Raw genomic sequence first — 21,098 nt, forward strand, 5'->3', positions numbered from 1 at the left:
CTTATTCCAATAACAGAACTTAAAATTCAACTCCCAAGATCGTGTACATACCCTTCTCCTAGCCTTTCATATCTGCCCACTTGATGGCATTGTAGACAGTATTGGAAGCGGAAAGTCGAAATCGGCAGAGTAATGAACCCGTGGATTAGCCAATATTCGGAGGGCGTTTCTTCAACAGTGAAAGGTAACTTCTCGAACTCCTCCTTGTGTAACATAGTGTATGTTGTATCTTTACGTGCCATGCTGTCTCGTAAGGTGATAAGGTAAAAACAGGCTGTTGGCATTAATATGTTGCCATGGTATGTGACCAAAACGAAGTGTTTGAAGTGTCCATCTTAGCAGCATGATGGTTCTAAGCTATGACTGCCCATGCTGTAATGTAGACATGTTGTGTTGCATATTGTCAATTGCTGACAACACAATGTTACCCATAAAGTATATCCTGGAAGACAAGGTCGTCATACCATTATCAACCACTGCTAGACTCTTTTCTAAATTAGCCCTGTCAATCTTGTGCAGTCTTTCAGCAGCTTCCTGCTGAGAAACTTTTGACACTTCATTGAATATTGCATACAAGAAGTGCTTTTAACATGGTTTTCGAGGACCTAGTAAAATGTCCTGTAATCCCATGTCATCAGACAGAAGAGACAAGTGTTGTTTCACCTGTGACAATGTTGAGGTTTTTAGCCAATCAAGGCACAACCTCCCAACACTGTAAGTTGTTACCATCCCCCAGTGTTCTGTCTGCACGTAATACAGGTTCGGGCTGCTGATCTTGAAACCTTTGGTGTTACATAGGAAACATGTCTGATATCCGTTAGTGGTCTAACGGCCACGCTAACCATCCCCTCCAATTAGTATCTGATGAATTTAAGTGCAATTGCGTAGCATGGTGTCAAGCGTATCCTCCTTATATTTTGTAAACTGCTGCCAGTCTGCAAAACGTGCAAATGTAGGAATGCATGCAGTGTTCAAATCCTTGATCGTAGCTAAACCTAGACATGAAGTTTGTTGCACAGTTCTGTTCAGAAAAATCATCTGATGTAGTATAAGGCATGCCCTAAACAAAACAATGTTACCCTAAACCTGCCCATCCTTCATTTTCCAAATTTATTTTACATCTACTGTGTCCCTCCCTCCAAAAGTCAAACCCTTGTGTGGACAGCTGGGAAACGAAAGAAGCAGAGTATATCAGCTTGGTGTTTGTCGGCATATTTTTCGTTGCAGGTGATGGACACCAGCAGCCTTTCAAAGTGTTCTCAGACCTGACACGGCAGTGTCTGCTCGCAGTTTAGACTGCCCGGTCGACCTGCCCTACCCTTCCCTTTTCTTACATGTGAGTCACACCTAAGGTAGGCGCAAGGTACCCCCCTGGGCAGGGTGCAGTGAATGTGAAAGGTAGGACATGAACTTGGAGTGCAACATGTCCTGATAGTGAAATATTGTGTATTTAGTTTTTCACTATCTGTCCGATAGGATAGCATGGGAGATACTTTATAACATCTTACAAGTATAACTTCCCATGGGGACAAGATAGGAAGATGGAGTTTAGGTTCTCTGAACTCAGAATTGAATAACACATCTTTAAATTGTGTGTTTGAAAATGCCACTTTTAGAAACTGGGCATTTTCTTGCTTAGCCATCCTAATATGCCTCTACTGGGTTGTGTATTGACTATCTGGTTTTGGAGTGAAAGATCTGGGGATGTGCATTCTCTGTAGGCAGCCACCGGGGTGGGGGAGTTGAGGTGTGTCCTGCCTTTCCTAGTGACTCAGAGCTGGGCTGAATAGATCTGGGTTGCAATTAGAGTAATGGGAGGAGTATTCTTTGCACCTGAACAGTCCCTCTCTCCTGTGCACAAGGCTGTCTCCACCTCCTGCCAAGAAGCTGGACCAGAGAGGACAGAACAGGTTTGGACTGAGCCAAGACACTTTTTGCCACAGGGTAACATAGGAGAATGTAGTATAAACATTGGGGCCCAGACCCTGGAACTTTAGGATACTTCTGGACTCAAGAGAAACCTCTGCCAAGGAGAAGAGCTGGAGAAGCTGTAAGGAGGAGTACTGCCCCATTGCTATGTGGATGCTTTGCTGGGTTGGCCTTTAGTGGCTGCTTCTGCCAAGGAGAGGAGAAAGACTGAACTGTGCTGTGTAGCCTACTTGAAAAAGATATCAAAGGGCTTGGTAGAGAGCTTGCCTCCTGCTCTGAAGTCTCAGGTACACAAAGATGTCACTCCCTCTGTCCTCCTGCACCTGGAATTTCAGTTTCATCTTCCACAGAGGGAGAAAGCAACACCAGCGAGCGACACCGTGACCTGCAACGAAGCCGTGGGCACCGCTCGTGAAGTGCACGACGCACTGCCCTGGTTTACACCACAGCCCAGACGCCTGCTGATGCAGCACCGTATCAACTCTGATGCCACCACCAAGGCAACTGCCTGAAACCGGAGCCGAGGGCACCACTCGTACCACTCACGATACACCGCCCTGACTCATACCACAGCCCTGACCTCACTGACGCCAGTACTTCATCATCGTGGAGCCGATACCTGATGTGGGAACGTCACCTCGTCTCCACCACGTCATCACCTCCCCCTCACAGTAGGGAACCGACGTCTCACTTCCCCTGCATAGCAGTAAGGAATTGACGCCTCCCATCCCCTGAATCGCTGCCTCACCTCTCCTGTGGTCGTAAGGAACTGATGCCTCACTGCCCTGTGGTCGTAAGAAACTGACGCCACCCGGCATCACCTCCCTGACACCGTGCACCGTCTTTGTTTTCATCATTTGCCAAGGTACTGTTCTTTGGGGTCCGTGCGACTCCATACCCAGCCTGCGCACGGCAGGATTGGCACTGTACGTTTGGATTTTCATCGGCTACGACATCGTAATAGCCCCAGGTGGAGCTATTTGTTACAACAAGCTTCATATTGGACAACAACCTATTTTTTATGATAGCTTGACATACGTGTGGTGGATTTTTGTCGTTTGGTTTAGATAAAGATTTCCTATATTTTCTAAACTGGTGTAATGTTCATTTGTAGTGTTTTCACTGTGTTACTGTATGTGTGCACAAATGCTATACACATTGCCTCCCAGATAAGCCTGCCTGCTCGTGCCAAGCTACCAAGGCAGTGAGCAGGGGTTGCATAAGTGCATAACTGCCTTACCCTGACTAGGGGTAAGGGTCCCTATTTGGACAAAGGTGCAAACCATTGCCAACTATAGACCCCTATCTCTAACACAAATAAGTAATTTTTGCTATAGAAAGTGCTTTATGTAATTATTTACTGGTTATTATGAATATTTATGTTCAAAATTCAGCGTGTTGGTATATTGCTTGGAGAATTAGCTCTTCGCGGCTACATTTTAGCAGTTGTTTCTTTCCATGTTGTTCTGTTGCATTCTAAAAATATATTTGGTTTACTTAAAATCAGGTTATTCGTGTGGTTTGGTGCCAAATGAAAGGCAACGTTTATTTAAATTAATGCTTTCATAGTTTTTCAACCATGCTTGTTTTACATGCCTGTAACACACTTTTGAAAACGCAAATGCATACTTATATAAATAAGGCCTACTTTTTCTGTGCATTTAATCACATAATTAACCCGTTATCAAAATGAACAAATCTATTATTTCAATTCAACCATATGACCTTAAATGTAATTACATTGTAGTAGACTTCAACAATTCATCAAAACAATGTGCCAAAAGGCCCTGTGGGACTGATTATAAACACAATGTGCTTCCATGCACCAATCTCAATAAAGATATCACTGTTTCTGAACTAAATTAAATATAAAAAAAGAAAGCTACGTTGCCTGTTACATATGAGTTTAATGTGGTACTAATATATGGTTATTGTTTATGGTGCAAATTTGCACTAAAGGCCAATGTTATTGTAATTATGCAACATAAACAACAAAACAATCCAGTTGTGTTGAAGTAATTATTTGTTGATACAAGGTGAATTATCAGCTCTTCTGTGCGCATAATTTATTTAACATTGCACCAATTTTTTGTTATCCATGCTGCATAATTACAATGACCTTTTTCTTTAGTGCAATTTTGCACCATGTTGACAGTTTGAAACAATATACCAACATTGCCCGTTTGGGACACAAACAAACGTTTTCATTCATAAATTAATTATTTAAATAGAAATCAATGCAATCTTCCCATAGCAATCTGATACTGCCAGGAACCTTTTTGCATTTGCTAAATGGTTGATATATATCCATTTGGGACATAAAGAAACATATTCAGCCGCAAATAAATAATTTGCTTAGAAATCCACACCCCACCACACAATTCCACGCCACATATTTCAAAAACAAACAAATCCAATACAACCCAGCTCTTCCTAGCACTTCCACCAACCCTATCATCTCGCTACAACACACCAACTACCCCTGTCATCTCTCCCTCTCCCTCACACTCCCACTACCCCCTCTCATCTCCCAATCCCACTGCCCCTCAAATCCCTACCTCACACTACTGATCTGCCGTCTATAATACCTGCTCACATATGCTAACTTCTTATACCTCCTTGCGCTGTACACTAGCTCACCTCTCGCATCCTCTCCCACCCCCCTGGGTGCCCCACCCACTCGTCCCTCTCTCTCTTTCGTACCATATCTCACCCCTCTCTCTCGCTATCTCATGCACACTTCCCACCTCTCTCATATGGCTCACTTCAGGTCTACAAACATAATATTTTTCCCATATTTTTTCAAGTTTCCATCGCTCAAAACCCACACTCTCCTCCTCTTCTTCGGGTGTCTTCTGTGTACACGTCTATGGCCTGCTGTCCACTTCTTTCTCACACACTTTTTCTGCTCCTCTGTCGGGAGTTCATTCCCCTCTTTGTGCACAAACTACCTATCCCTCTCTATCTATTCTCTGCAGCTCTCAACCCTATCTATTCATCATGCCACATAATTCCACTACGCAAATACACCACACAATATTAACCCACAACTAACAATTCCATTCCAACACACATAACTCTACTCCACACCTAGACATCCACAGCGCTTAAAACAAAAAGCACATAAGTAAAATACATTATCATTTACAACACCAATAGCTCTCACTCTCGCAAATGCGAGACCTATTGCATTGCGAATGTTGTTAAAAAAGGGGATCGCATGGCCCCAAAATGCTACTGACCTATTTCACTTATTGAAAGCACAGTCAAAATTATTGGAAGAGTGATTTATAATCACTTGGTTTCAGCATTCCAGTATGGATTTTTTTGTGGACTAGGAACAATTGAGCAGTGCTTGAACCTGTGTTTAATTATAAATAAATAGAGTGCCTAAGCACTGCCCCTGTATATTGGGTTCATGGGCCTGTCCATGGCATTTCGACTCAGTGAATAGATCAAAGCTGTGGCTAATGTTGTTCGAACTAGGGATCAAGGCCCCTTTGCTCAACTTTTTGTATTACCTACATGTAGATCTTAAACCAAAGGTGTGCATTAGCTTGAATGGCAACATGTCACCTGATTTTTGTTTAAAAGGTGGAGTGCACTAATGTTTATTATATATATAAACAATTTTTCCACCACTTAACATTTAGTCCCATTGACACCCCTAGAATTGCTGGAGTCCAGGTACCTGCATCATTATATTTGGACAACGCAGTTCTGATAGCCCGTTCACCAAAAGCTCCCCGTCAGCCTGTGAACCGTTTTGTGCTCTTTATGAGTAATATAGATCTGACTACAAATTACAGTACTTTAAACAGACTTACTTGTAACGTACAGTCTCTGTTGGGTGTAAAGGAGTTTAGCTATCTGGGACTCACTTTTAATTCGGGTGGCATTTGGCACTCTCAGGCGACTTCTTGTCGCTTAAAGTTTGCAGATCAGCTGGAGCTGTTTTTAATCTGTCCAGTCCCTCACTCAAATGTAATATTTCTCCCTTGTTAAAAGTGTACAATGCCCAATGTATCCCTGGAGCAGTATACGGGGCAGGGGTCTTGGGTTACCACAAAGCTCTTTTACTTCAGACTGAGTTAAATCACATTTGTCGCAGGATTTTACATCTTCCCTGACAGCTTCTAGTTATATTATCCATGTAGAGCTTGATCAGCGATACATCGAGGACACAGTCCTTCTGGCACCTCGGTTGCTTTGGATTGGTATCTGGGTAAATCCCTTTGACAAATTAAGCAGGGACATTATCTTGGACTGTCTCGCCTTGGACAAAGGATGCGCCTTTCCCTGGCTGAGCTATGCATCTGATACTTTGAAAGCCTTGGGGTTGTCTTCTCTCTTTTTGTCACCCACAGCCATAAAGAAAGAGGATAAATTACTGTTTAAACCTTCATATCTCCAGTTTTGTGAGGAAAGAAGATTTGCTTCCAGGACAGGAAATAATAGTGACTTAAGAAACTGGACAGAAAACTATGCATAGCAGTTTCGTACTCTGCTCCCTCCCCATTTGTTATTGGCATTAGCACTTTAATTATAACAGAAAGCATGGATATGTTTACATTGCTGTTATAATAATCCACTGTTCTTTGTTAGCACATCATACAAGTGTTATCCTGTATGTGAATTATGCCGTTTTCATCATCGTGGTATGTTCCACTCTTTTTATGATTTTAACAGATCAAATAAAAAATAAAAAATAAAATGTATTTGCTTCAGAGGGTACGAAAAGCACAGTGTTCCATTATTACAGGTTGCTCGCTTCTCCTGAGGCAATTTTTATCTTTGCCTTGAAGTAACTCATTGGGAGCAATCTGTGCTTTTTCAGTTCAGGTCAAACACTGTATGGCCTCTTTTGTGTTTTGGCGGCCCTTGTTTTAATTTGGGAAGTTCTGCAACATTTTGCCCGTGTGATAACCTCTCTGAACAATCCTTGTTACATTATATGGTTTTTGTGCCTATTATAAACATGCACGCCTGCATTTTCGCAAGCCTCTGTAAAAAAATCTTAGCTATCGCAGGTGCAATGAAGCGTTACAGCACGTGCAACTGCCAAACACCTCAATCATCTGTTTGCGAATATGCTCTTTTTTCTAAAAGCTGCTATCAGAGCCAGGAGAGCCATGGAGGGCCAATTTATTATTCACAGTTGTAATGAATTCTTATATCATGAGAGGTGCTCCTGATCTGTGTGATCCTTTTTTTTTATCTGCTTATTGTTTTAAGTGGTTTTAACATTGATAATTTGTATGCTTAATCATTTGTATGAGTACACTATGTATTTATCTCAGTTTGCCGATATTTATTGACAAATTTTCTTGCTGCACCACAGATTTTTGATTATACTGATGTCTGAACTGTGGTCTTTTTCTCGCTTAATGATGTTGTTTGTGTGTGTGTAAATAACAAGTAAAACTTTAAACCATTATTTCTTATATTATATACTCACATTTTAATCTTTTACAACGAATATGCCTTTACCATTCATGCCTTTACAGTGAAATTTGTTGCAATGGCATGCGTGGTAAAGACATATTCGTTGTAAAATTCTGCGTGGTAAAGACTTCAATGGCAGTGTCTCCTGAGTGGTAAAAGAATGCGGGGTTCCGGCTTAGTGGTAAAGGCCGTTTCCTACTCAATCTGGCTTACATCAAAGTGAGATTTGTCTCATGACCTTTATCTGTATGAAGCTTTATCTCCCCGGACTACACATTCCATTCACCCATCAAATCCTTTGCTCATATGAGGCCACAGACAGTGTTGGACTGGTTTGCTGGGCATTATGGCACTGTCATATGAGTTGGCTTGAAAGAGCCAATGCATGGGCTGTGTTTTTAACCTGTCACAGCCCACAGGACTAAAAGAATCACCCCCCCAAACTGTGCCAGAGTACCAGACAGGCCAGTCCACCACTGGCCATAGAGCTCTTCATTAGCCCCTATGCTGTTTATTAGGTCTTGCCTAGCGTTGCTGTGCGCTGCGTAGCTCGCTTTGCGAGACCTTTTGTTGGAGAGGTGATTTCAGAAGGGGGCTCGAAGCCCTGTCCTCATTTTCATTGGCTGGCATCACCGTTTATGCTAAACGGTGGCCTGCCATTGGAAATGTTTTTTTTTGTTGCTGCCCTTTCTTCTTTTCCTCCGGCCCATCCTGACAGGATTGCCTGCTTCATGGCTGTCGTGAAGCAATTTGTTATCTCAAGGAAGCCTGTTCACACTCCTCTGAGCTTTTGTGTAAACCTGGCCATGATTGTTATCTCGTTGCATTTGCTGTTCAGGCGAAGACAGAGATCAAAGGTCAGATGTGGTTCCCCAAGGGCACGTGTTTATTTTCCTTTAGCTAGGTGGCCTGGTTTGTTACTGCAATCAGTGTTACTACAAAATTTGTTATAAAGAGGTTTTTTTAGGGTGTTAGGCTTTCTTGGTTTTAGCATTCTTTGGGGCAGATTTACAAACCCCTTGCACCACTTTTGCGTCACTTTTCCCATGTTAAAAGTGACGCAAAAGTGGCACAAGGGGTTTGTAAATCTGCCCCATTCTTTTTACATAGACATGCTGCATGGATGTGATCACTGAATTCCATCGGCAGGCTTCACTGAGGAAATGCACGGGACAGAATGACTCCCCTCTCAGACCAAACAAACCCATTTGGTAAACAATGTAAATTGTGGCCAGCTAGGTGGGTGTCCACCAGATGGTGCTCTTTCGCCTTCTCTAGCTCTCGTGTTGCCTGCAGCAGTATGAACTGACACACAATGAGAGTCTGAAACCTCTTTGTATATTTTTGCGCGTTTGCCTCTCCAGTCATTCTCCAGCCCAGCTTTTTATTTAGGAGTTTACTCGCCGTAAGACAGGCATAAAACCTATTTTTCCAAAAACTACGCATAAACACAGCCATACATTTTGTTGATGGAACTTCTCTAGCTAGCGTTCATTTCTGTTCGCTTTAGAATGGTTTTCCTACCTTCAAATATTAAAATAACGTAACATTGTGTTTTAACTACCTTAAATATAAATATTTTTAAATGCATTATCATTCGCCGTAGTTTCCCTTTTCAACTCCAAATCTACAACAGTAAACATGTCAAATAAAACAAATACATTTGAAAATAACTTCAAGTTAGGAAAACTCTATGAAGCACAAGACCGGATGTCCTATTTTTAAAAGATTAAAAGACTATGGTGAAGTAGAACATACCTTGAAAAGCTATGTTAAGTTACCGAAACTCTATACTGAAAGCAGATGGCAGACTCATCAATGCTGAAACCCGAGTTAAAATGAAGGAATAATGGGGCATATTATCAAGAAACGGCGTTAACATTATTGCCGCTTTAGCAGCAGAAAACTGCCGCTAAAGCGGCGATAATGGACTTGATAATATGCCCTTGAGAATTCCCATAGAAGCCCATGTTCTAGTGTAAACATGGGCTTCTATTGGAATTCTCTGCCGCATATTATCAAGCCCATTATCGCCGCTTTAGCTGTAGTTTTCTGCCACTAAAGGGGCGATAGTATTAACGCTGTGCTTGATAATATGCCCCAATGTTTTTTCTCTCTCTTTTTTAAAATCCCAATAGTGCAAGTGAAAAAACTCAGCTGAACAGGCATAATAGAGATTTGTTTTTGTGTTTTGTGGTTTTGACATAAGCACACAGGTATCACGCCAAGCTGCACTTCCGCTACCCTCCATAATCAAATTCACACAAGTATATGCCATGGCCCACCGACACAAAACCAGAATGCACATGGTGCCTGCCATGGTACAGCGTGTACAGCAGATAGGTCCAAAATGTGTCAAACACCTCCTGGCCTTATATGCTCGCTTTACAGACAGTCCTGCAGCAGATTAACAGTCCGAGATTCTCGCAGTGCAAATGAGTTGTGGGAGGGGATTTGAAAGCATGAATCTATTCTACATGACCTTACACATTGGGTGACATGCTGTCGGTCAGCAATGTAGTGTTTTTCCCCATGCCTTCTTATACTTTCTCCTTTACCCCGCGGAGTTGGGCAGGGGGAACTTAGGAAAAGCACTGGGGTCTGTGCTGCTCACCCAACCCCTCCACAGAAGCTGCGCTTGAGGGGTGGAGCGAAGTCCAGGCAGGGATACCTAAACCCAAAGCCACTAAGGCTCCCCCGCTTTGTTGCAGATTCCTGTGCTGTGGCTGCTCCCCGGGGCTAAGTAGAGTTACAGAACAATCCAGAGAATTTTAGTACAGAGAGTAACCCCAAGGAAAAGTATAAAGCAGAGCAGCAAACCAGTACACCGGGAATCTCTATGCAGGGCCCCGGATAAAAGTAACAGTGCCCTCTTATCCTATATGACAGGTGAAAGCTGTAACTACAGGGCTGGCTACGTATCACTCTGCCTAAGACGAGAGAGACTTTTTATTGGGTCGAGCCTGGGCAGCACATACGCTGCTCTGCGAGGCATGCAGTATTGGGGTAGGGACTTGAAGCTCCACCCACTCTCCACCCACATTTTTTATTGGCTTGTGTCATTGTCCTCTGTAAACTGTGGCTGTTCATTGGTCAAAAGGCTTAGTAGTCTTTCCTTAATACCGCCTTGTCTCACTTTGTAACCTCCCATGGCCACACCCCCCGTTACGTGTGTTGTTGCTCGGTAGGCTTTGATTACAGCCTCCGAGCCCTATTTTCTCAAATAGCGTTGTCCTCCCTGCTGTTGCAGGCAGGACACGCTCTCTCCTAACACTTAAAAAAAAAATGATAGCATGCATTTCCAATGCAATAGGTCTTGTATTCGCGAGAGTTTAAGCTATTGGCATTGTAAATGACAATGCCTTTTAATTACCTGTTTTTAAAAAAACAGCACATTTATAAAAGGCATTGTCATTTACAATGCCAATAGCTCAAACTCTCATAAATACCAGACCTTTGCATTGCAAATGCTTGTTTTTTATGATGCTCTCCTTTCTCTCCTTGTTGATCCATTCTACTTCTCCTGCATGATTAGGTCACTGATACAGGAATTGTCATCGGGCTTGATAACAATGTATGCCAGCATATTATCAATTTTAAAACCTGTGTTCCGAAGTCACTATATAGATGAACAAGACCTACTTAACACTCACGAAGATCAAGATGGAGGATATCGTGGTGGGCGTTTGCTCATCCGCCTGGTCATCTAACTGGTGATCTGGAGAATTAGCTCCCCAGGCCCATTTCTTTTCCGATCTAAATTTCTATTTGAGCAATCTCTTTTGCTCATCAGCTACACCAAACAAACAATGGCAATTCAATTTTTTTTACTATCTGAAAATGTTGCAAAAAATAAATTGCCTCCCAGTCATTTGGCACAAGGTAATGGTCCAACTTGGGATTCTATTCCACCTGGACTTTAGCAACTTTCTTATTTAAGGCTACAGCCGCTTGCTGCCATGCACTGGCCCCTCTAGTGCTTAATTGGTAAAAATATGAGAGCAGAGACCCAAAGTTTTAATTAGGAGTCTCCGACTGGCACTGCCAAATGTCGAATACCAATGTAGTCTGGCTTTGATACAAATTCATGCCTCTTTCTTCCACCACCCTGCACTTCCTATTTCTTTATCTCACACTGCATTTACTTTTTTATCCCTGCTATCAAGCTTTTAAAAATTATTTTTCAATCTTTCCCTTCCTCCTTCTTTCTCCCATTTCAGCCTTTCTCTGTCTCGATCAAAATCTGATGATGAAAATTAAGTTTCTGTGGTGGTGCTAACCCCTTACTACCACGGTCACAAATTAGGCATTGGGCTTCTCCTTGCTAATAGATCGGATTTCAATCCTCTGCCTTTGTCACAACACTGTTAATTACAAAGGACCTATCCATCTGCAGAGAAACTACGATTGTACGGCCCCTCACTTTCTTTCAGACGCTCTACTGCTCTTGTTTGCAGAGCCTGATGGCACAGATCAGGGTGGGCGAGGGGAGCAGGGACAGGGTGTAGAGAATAAAAAAAAGTACCTCCTCGCCGCGTCTCGCCGCTCTCTCTATCGTTGTCTCCGGAACAGAGCACTCAGGAAGCACCCAGGCTCCACTGAGCCAATCACAACTCTGCAATGCAGCGCTGTGATTGGTAAGCACCTAGGCTCCCCTGAGCCAATGACAGTGCTGCAATGCAGCGTTGTGATTGGTCTGAGCGCCGTAGTTCGGCGCTCAGGCTGGGAATGGGGGCCTGGGCATGTTCTCCACCCTGGCTGTAATGCAGCCTTGGTGAAGAACATGCAATGTGTGTGTGAATGTTTGGACAGCCCCAGAGGGCCTGCCAAACATTCATGCGCACTTTAGGAAGTGCAAACCACTCCTTCCCTCCCCTGCCCTGTCAGCACAGCAGCCCCGCCCCGTCCCGCCCGCAAAGCTGCAGAAACAAGAAAAAATTTAATAGATAATAACTTAGAGTTATTATAATTTTATTTTTCCTTTGGTGACACTGCTTAAAAGCAGTGAGGCAACGCTCCTCCGCCTTAGCGGAGGAACCGCCACTGTCTGTTTAGTCTCTCCTCTATCCGCGAATGTCAAGTATGAGGTTGTTTTCCTTCTGACAACTAAACTACGGAATTCTCTCCCTATTGGTCCACATACATAGCCAAAACATCTCTTTTTTGGGGGGGAAGTCATTAAAGACAGGCCCTACATAGAAATCCTCTGACTTACATAATTCAAGGAAAGAAGTTTATGTTTGCACCCGGACACCGTTTGGAGTAATCATTCACTCTGCAAAAGACGTAATCAATCAATCAATTCAACTAAAAGTTTACATGGGATTTGTTAGATGGACGAGTGACCAGTTAGAATCATCACCTCCCAGAAGATCATTATAGGCGCTATTTGCAGTCCTGGAGTTTTGTGTGATCGCCTGATGCATTGTGGGTATTGTTTTGACTAACCTGAAATCAATGACCTGCAGATGAAAGGTTCCGAATTGGAGACTGTCTCGGTAATCACCTGGAGAGAGGGATCCCCCCATGTCTGTTTTACCGAGATCATAAGTGTCATGCTTTTTATGTAAACACCTTTCTACTATGATTATTTTGCCTACTCTATTTTGTTTACAAGATATTCTATGCATTATTCTTCTTTAGGCCTTTAATGTATGTTATTGACTATTTATGGTTTAATAACGCTTATTAAACTAAAAAAAAAAACAAGTGTCATGCTTTCAATGCGCGTGCTCCAGTATCACACTTACTCCAGGATTCTGCTATGCACTTCGGGACTTGTTTATCCAATTGCCAGCCAAGACAAAAAGCACTAATATACAAAGCAAAAACCTGGACTGGATGAGACACTCATGCATAGACTGGGAAACTCAAGAGCTCTGACCCAGGTTTCTCACCTCCCAAGATTGCAAGGCGTGAAACCGCACGTGACTTGCACCGCTCATGTATGATTGTACATGCTATTTCCCATGGCCTACACGTTCTGCCACTCGAACAGCGCGGCCCCCTTTGCTCCTCCATCCTCTGTCAGGCTGCATGGGAAACTCCAGCTTATTACACATCTGCCAATACGGCATGGTCGCGGAGCACTAAATTCATAATTAAAAATATATCTTAAAATCCTTTATTAAACGCCAACCCAATTTTGTCAGTAATTTCTCAAGCTGAATGGAACTTCCTCCCAGTCCTCTGGAGACCGTGGCCAACTTTAATTGCCTACAAAGCAAGCGGAGCTCGAGCGGCAGCAATAGCAGGAGCGCGCGACGCCAGCGACGATCATTGTTCCAATGAATATGTTCATTTATGGCTCCGGTCTCATCAAATGTTGAAGCTCTACTGCCCTCTTCAGGATACATGTACAATTGCATAGTTCCAGTAGGAATCGCCTTACAAAACAAACACTAAAAATCAAATAATATTGCTACGTAGTGAAGGGGTTTCTTTTCTCTGGTTCAGTAAAACACGGAGAGCAGGCTCCACCTGGGCTGCAGTGGTGTAAGATTCCTTTACACACGCACATACACAACAGAAACATTTGCAGTTCAACCCTCCCTTACACAGAGCTGCTAGATACAGTAGCACATCATTGTTTTCCACACACAGAGAACCGGTGGATTGCTGACAGCAGCAGTGCAAGCTTGCCAGTATACACAAACAACAGGGACAGAGCACAGCACCAGAGCAATCATTCACCATACACAGTCACACCACCGTCGCCAGCAGTGCTGTCTACACTCACGTACCAAACAAGAACAATATGTAAAGAAGCAGTGATTGCACACATATACATAAACACATAGAAAGGGTACATAAAAGGAACCGAGGGGCAGGCTTCACACAGATATGCAGAATTGTTACTGTACGGGATGAAAAAGTGCACGATTCTCCTGTCTAGCTGTATGTCAATGTTTAAATTTCAAATTATCTCATAGTATTGCATTGTTTTGCAACATTTATATAGACCTTACTGCCCTGTTGGGGCGCTGGAATGCTTGCCTACATGGGTAGCATGCTGCAGCTGTGTAGGGTGTTTGGTTGAAAGTGTGTTGTCTTTGTTTTGATCCTGTATGGAAGGTGTTTCCATGTTGTGCGTGAGGACCACCGAGGTGCGGGTATCGCAGAGTGAGATGCAGCGCTTAGCAGGGTGATGGATGAGGGAGAGTGACAGATAGGCGTGCAGTCTATGGGTTTCAGTCAGCTGGCAGCTTTGAGCGGCTCTACAAGTCCTTTTTTGGTGTTTCTTATGTTCATAGTCCACTTAGCTAGTTACTGCACTGGGTTGTGCATTCTGAAATATTTTATTTAGAGTTTATAGTCCTGAGCAGTCACGGGTAATAGGGAGAAGTAGTGGAGTGATCTGTTAGGAGGGACTTTGTTATTATCATTCCAAATCTGGTTGCCATCATGAGATGCCAAGAAGTGTCTGTAGTATGCAGCTATTCGTCCCCTGCTGTGTTGAGCTAAATTAAAGTCCTCTTTGGCCAAAGGCATGTGGCAGATCTCTTCAGTTATTACATGCCTAATCAGATTGTAATGGGTGATTTATTGCTGCGGCGTGGCACATTACTGGGTGAAGAACATGACTCTAATGGCTTAGTCTTATGTGAATGTAAGAGTAGCAAACAGTAAAGGGAATGATTAAGGGGCATATCTATATCTACATCAATATCCGAGGTGTATGTTGCGGAGGGTTTCGGAGGACCGTGGAAGGTGTTCTCCAGGGCATGACGCTGAAAGGTTTGATTTTATCCAGAAGCAGCAAATGGAGGAGTGGAATGCGCCAGCCTTGTTGCCACCACCAATTCGGTATCAGCTACATGAGAATGAAAACTGCCCCCTAGTCCATAGACTCAGACACCACCAAAGTTCGACCAGAGAGTGTCAATGATTGTCGGGGAACAGACTTAGTGGCACCGGGGCTGAGAGGGGATGCTGTCTGCGATGATGCCGGTATGCTGATAGGAACTCAGCCATTGCAAAATGAAGAGTCTGTGACCTACTGGACCGCAGTGTAGGCCAGAGGCAGTGTTCAGAAGTGGCCCACAGCCACGTGCCATTGGCTGGCGTTGAACAGGATTAGTGGCACCACGTGTCGCAGGCTAGCGATGAACAGGGTTTGTGGCACCACGTTTCGCAAGAAGCCCATATGGAACTATGCCTCACTGATCAGGTGGGGCCTGATGCTGTTGCTGCTGTCCCAGATTTGAGGTCACTGCCATTCATGACTCAGGACACAGTTTCACACATGGGACTTACTGGGCCGAGGAGTAGGCCTGAGGCAGCAGTAGAGTACGTCAACGAAAAAGGACTAAAGCGGGCCCGTGTCCTGGAGGCCGTGATAGTCTGAGGTGGCTGCCAAGGTTGCGGGACTCGGGCCTGGAGCTTGCGCCGGAATGTGGTGGGCCCCGACTTGACACACGCTGGTGTCAGCAGGTGATCAGTGAGGCCTGGCTGTGCAGGGGCGGGCCTGACGTGTTCGTGGTCAGGCAGACGCACAGCGTCGCAGGCAACTCCGCTCTAGAGGATGGTGTCGGCCTTGTGGCGGGGTGAGAGGAGCCCCCCTGGCAGAGACGTTGGGCTTTCCAGAAGAGGACCACGCCCAGGGCTAGGTGCTTCTAATTCACACCCCAACGCTGGTGTGGCGTACACCGAGCCATCACACTCCCGTCACGCTTAGGGGGGGCGTAACAGGCAAGATTTCCACGAGGTCCCCCACTGGCTGTGGTGACATGGTTGCGTCCACTGTCCACTACACTCCATACAACAGAGGTGTATGTCGCCATGGATATGGGTGTGTGCTGCATACTGCGGTCTGTCCAGCACACCTCCGCCACTCTTGGCATTGTGTACTTTCCCAATCATGGTACTACTGCATCCTTCACACATGCCTGTTTGCCACCTCTCCCCACATTAGGCTGTTGTGTGGCTGAGGTGCCATGCCTTTGACGGCTCATGTTCACGGCTTGGCCAGGTAACCATTGTGAGTTGTTCTGTCGTGTCTGGGCGTGTTATTGTGCATGTTGGTTGTGATTTTGTGACATGTGCATTGCCAGACTTGTGATTTGCATGGTTGTGGAGTTGAGGTGAGTGGGGTGTTCATTTTGAACTTGCCAAGGGGCTGTGCATTTCCCTTGGTGCCATCCTGGGAACGCTGGTTGCTGATGGACTGTCGGAGGATGGAGGAATAATGCACACTGGCTGTGTATTTGAAGGCGACATTGTTGGAGGTTCAACGGTGTTCTGTTGTTGCCTGCACATTGGGGTGGGAAATGTGCTTTCTGTTGAGGTGATTGTGTGCTGTGTCACCAGGGGGCACAGGTGGGACATGTGTGCTATGGATTGCCCCCAACAGGTGCGTGCATCCTGCTATGGCGTATGATCCTTGCTTGGTCTCCAGTGTGACCTGCGCATTGTGTTGGATGTATAGGGACTGGGGTACCAGGGTGATGGTGATGTCCAGGACAGGTGTGAGGGACTTGGATATGGCTAGCAGTAAGACCCCTCCGACCCTGGTGGGTGTTGGTTGGGGGGGGTGCCAGGGGCCAACAGGTGCAGCCAAGCCAGCAGCTTGGTGTGGGGTGGGATGTTGGTTGTCCGCTGTGTTGGGGCCGTGGGTCTGTTGGGTGATGATGGTAGGGATGCGTGGGATGGTTGTCCATTTCAGCCTGTGGTGGATGGAGACATTGTCAGAGGTTGGGTCTGTGAGGCTGGTACGCTTCCTGGGGGTCCGCTGTCTTTGTCTACGCAGCATCTGTGGTGGTCCGGGGGGGGTGTTACGGTGTGGGTTGTGGTCCTGGGGTGGTGTTGGTGGGTGTTGTGGCCCTCTTGGGTGTCCGGGTCGCATGATGGGTGGCTCCATGTCATCTGTTGCCCTTCCGATGTGGCCCTGGGCTGTGCTCCCTTTTGTTGTGCCGGCTGCCGGCCGACTTTACACCAGGTCAGAGCAGGTGTAGATTTCCTGGTGCTAATGTGCCTTATAACCTGCTTTGTGTTTTTATCGCAGTTCTGTCTGGTCGCTGAGAATGTTGAGGTGTGATGTTGTTGTCGCGGCTTCTGGCACGGGAACGCCCACTCTGCATGTCATTAGCGATAGTTGCGGGGGGCCTCTGTGGCGATGTTTTTTTGCGGCTGCTATCGCGGGTAAACTGGTGCTATGGAATGTTAACACCAGCTTGTGAATGGGGCGATAACTTTATCGCAACTTTGGCTGTGATAAAGTGCCATTGACTCTGCGATAGTTTCTTGTGAACATGCCCCCAAAATTTCATAGAATACGAGCTTCCCCAATCGAAACTATATATATATATCCTTTTGTCTGAGTATGGAATGACCTCAAGGCCTTCCCATATGTGCAGCCCTGCCAATTTTCCCAGGTCATCTGTGTGATGTGCTGCTCCAGTCTAGGATTTTTCTTTGAATTCTGGAACTTTTATTCTTACATATTGCATTATAATACAGGACTACGGGCCAGATCTACGACCCTAAATTGCACACGCAAACAGGTTTGTGACCCGTTTGCGCATGCAAAATGTTACAGGGCCATGTACAATTCCTAATTAGCGAGTCACAATTTATTTGCAACTTGCTAAATATGAATTGCGAGTCGCTATTAGGAAGGGGCATGCCAAGGGCGTCCCTTCCTAATAGCGAGTCTCTACCCATGTAACAATGTTTTGCGACTGGAACTGGAGCAGCACATCACGCATGGACATACGAAACTAGGCAGCTCTGTATACCCACAAACTGACCAGTGCTCACTTTCCTGAGTTCACCTCAGAATAAGGAGAGCTTTGGTTTACCTCCGTCACTTCTGGTTACCGGATGCATGCATGTCACTGAGAGTAGCCACCTTGTGCTTTCACTGCTAACAAAGCATTGAAATCTTGGAGATGTAGCAGGGTCACATGAGCCAGTTTTGAATACAAATAGGTAGACTTATACACTTGTGAAATGTATTTAAAGATTTGAAAATTCCATTAATTTCCTGCCCCTTCCTCTCATACAATGTCCTCACTGCATGCTTCCCCATCTTCCTTTACAGTGGCGGCTGGTGATACATGAGAGTGTTAAGGCATCATACTTACCCTGATGCCAGAGAGTGAAACAGTGAGACTGACTTCTTCTAAGTGGGTTCAGGCTGAATGTTGTGAAAAAATGGTGTCAAATAGTGCATATTAACGCTCAGTTTGCACACACATTTGAAAAAAATAAAAGAGGATCTGAAATGACATTCATAAGACATTCCAGCACCTTCATGGTGTGTCAAGAGAGCCGTCCCTCCAAAGGGGGTTTCTTTCCAATTTTTTTCATATTTTCCATGGCTTCCTCCATGCCACAAATTGGCTTCAGTTTGCCAGGGACTGCATTTTAGCACTCCACTGCAGCGTCGTCCGGCTCAGGTAATCGTGGTAGGGTGGTGGGGTGGGGCAGTGCGTGGCAGAGGTATAATTAAATAAATTAATAATACCTATTCTTTCGCCCGTTGGCTTCCCATCCTGCCCGTCCCCACCGCCCCACCTTTCTTACCTGAGCCGGACGCCGCTGCCACTGTCCCGTTTGCTATAGGTGTTCTCAGGGCACAAGTCCTATAAAAAGAAGTGGGGGGACTGACAATATGCAAATGACCTCATGACGTCATGTGCTGAACGTGTCACGGTGTCTGAAAATTACACCGGGACACGTTCAGCTTATTTCTGTGGGGCCCACCTTCTTGGCAGGGGGGACGGCGTCCACCCTTTGAAAAGAGTGGGGGGACGCGGTGTACCTGCGTGTACCCCCCACTCGAACCCTGGGTGTTCTCTTCCATAAGCCACAAATCCATTTCAGTATGCCAGAGCTAGCTGCACACTTTTAAGCATAAAACACACACACAGACACTCACACACTTTCACTACTCTTTCTTTCACACTCACAAATACACTCACACACTCAATTGCAATCTAACACTTCACATGCACTTATTCTATGACATACACTCTCACATATACCCTCTGACACTCTCTCACACTCGTTTCCATATTTTTAAATCACTTGCAGAGCGAAATTTGGCTATAAAACCACCCAAATCCGCTGAGCAGGTGAACCACACAAATGTCTATATATTTCTGTTGGTTCATGAAGTTCATGTGATTCTCCTGCGCCAGCAAAACGTGGTCCAGGAGGATCGACATAGACTGCTACGCACGACCGTCCAAACTGGACAGCAAAAAGGGCAGTTCGTTTCCTGTTAGTTCACTTCCGTCCTCCTTAATTCCCATCCATGGCAGACAGAGGTGAATTTGCAATGCGATTCTCATACCAGGAAATGAAAAAAGAATGAATCCAACCCTAGGGCCCTGTATATATTGTTTGTATTGTTTTAGAAAAGCTTGCTGTGCTGCTGCCCCTGCAATACCTGTTTTGCCTCTGCGTGAAACATGGTAAAAACATTTTAACTGTGCACTTAACAAATTTCGAACCAAATGTCATTGCCCGTGCTTGTTTACATTTAAAAAATCTTTACCATTTCGTTTAAATGCAAAACATAGTTTCCAAGTGACCTTATATGGTGCATGGCTCCTTCAGGCAGCCCTCTCTGTTTTTTAGGTAGAAACAATAAGCATGCTGTACTTTTCAGCCCCTACCTACAAAGTAAAAAAAACTACAAGTCCCATAGTGCACTATACTGGTGCCTGGAAAGCAAGGAGTAAATACGGTGTCATACATGACAAGGGGCCACTTTGGACTACGCAAAACGTTTAGAAAATCAAGTTTCAGTACGTGAATGTTTGTGCCCTTCATTCTTGGAACCAATAAAAGGTTAATCATTGAAGCTGTGAAAGGCAGAGATTACATTCCATGTGCAGGTGTTAGAGTCCCAGCAGTTCACACTCATCTGAAACACGGGGACTTGCTAAAAACATTACTGCCCACCACAGTGAAAACCAACTAGGGTGCGAACCCTGTGTGATAGCCCTACCATACAACCCCACGCTAGTGGGGTCACCCAGGCTAGCAGCGGCAACTGAAGGTGTCTGACTTTATAAGTTAAAAACCTCACTGCTGCCTACCCTGCTTCCGAGCACAGGCTGAGGTGTGATTTCACAAGTCCCTCAGCTGAGATATTGTTGGGCTCATCCCCAGTGCCCCCCGAAGCAATCAACCAATCAACCGTGGTCAGGCTCCAATTGGACAAACATCTCAAAACAGTGATTTGTAAAAAGAAAGCCCAGGGCTGGAATAGTTGTTCCCCAGAGATATGAGGCCATCTGCTGAGCCTGCGTAGTAAGTGTTAGCATACTGACGGGTAGAGCGGTCGACCTCGAAGCGGCGGAGCCGGGTTCGAGTCTCGGCAGGGAGGCTCGACATACTCTGGGGCAGATTTACAAGCCCCTTGCGACAACTTTACGCCGCTGTTGCATCACTTCTGTGATACGTCACGTTGTAAAGCCCTGTGCTACATTATACCTGTGTCAGGTATAATGTATGCAGGGTGGGCGTAGATTTCACTGAGTCACTTTTACAACGCCACTGCGTCAAAGCCTGAAGCAGGTGTAAGGAGTGATGCAGCATGTTAGGAGTAGGCATTTCTAACCATTGCTGGAGTTGCGTCGTGCTTGTGACACGACCCCAGCAATGCGTCACGCATCTGTCTATCCTTGCGCCACGGTGCGCCACATTGTAAATGCGACGCATCCATGGTGGTGCAAGGGTATTTTTACGTGGCGCATTTTAACTGGCGCATC

Source organism: Triturus cristatus, chromosome 9 (assembly GCF_964204655.1).
Source record: "Triturus cristatus chromosome 9, aTriCri1.1, whole genome shotgun sequence".
Classification (NCBI taxonomy): domain Eukaryota; kingdom Metazoa; phylum Chordata; class Amphibia; order Caudata; family Salamandridae; genus Triturus; species Triturus cristatus.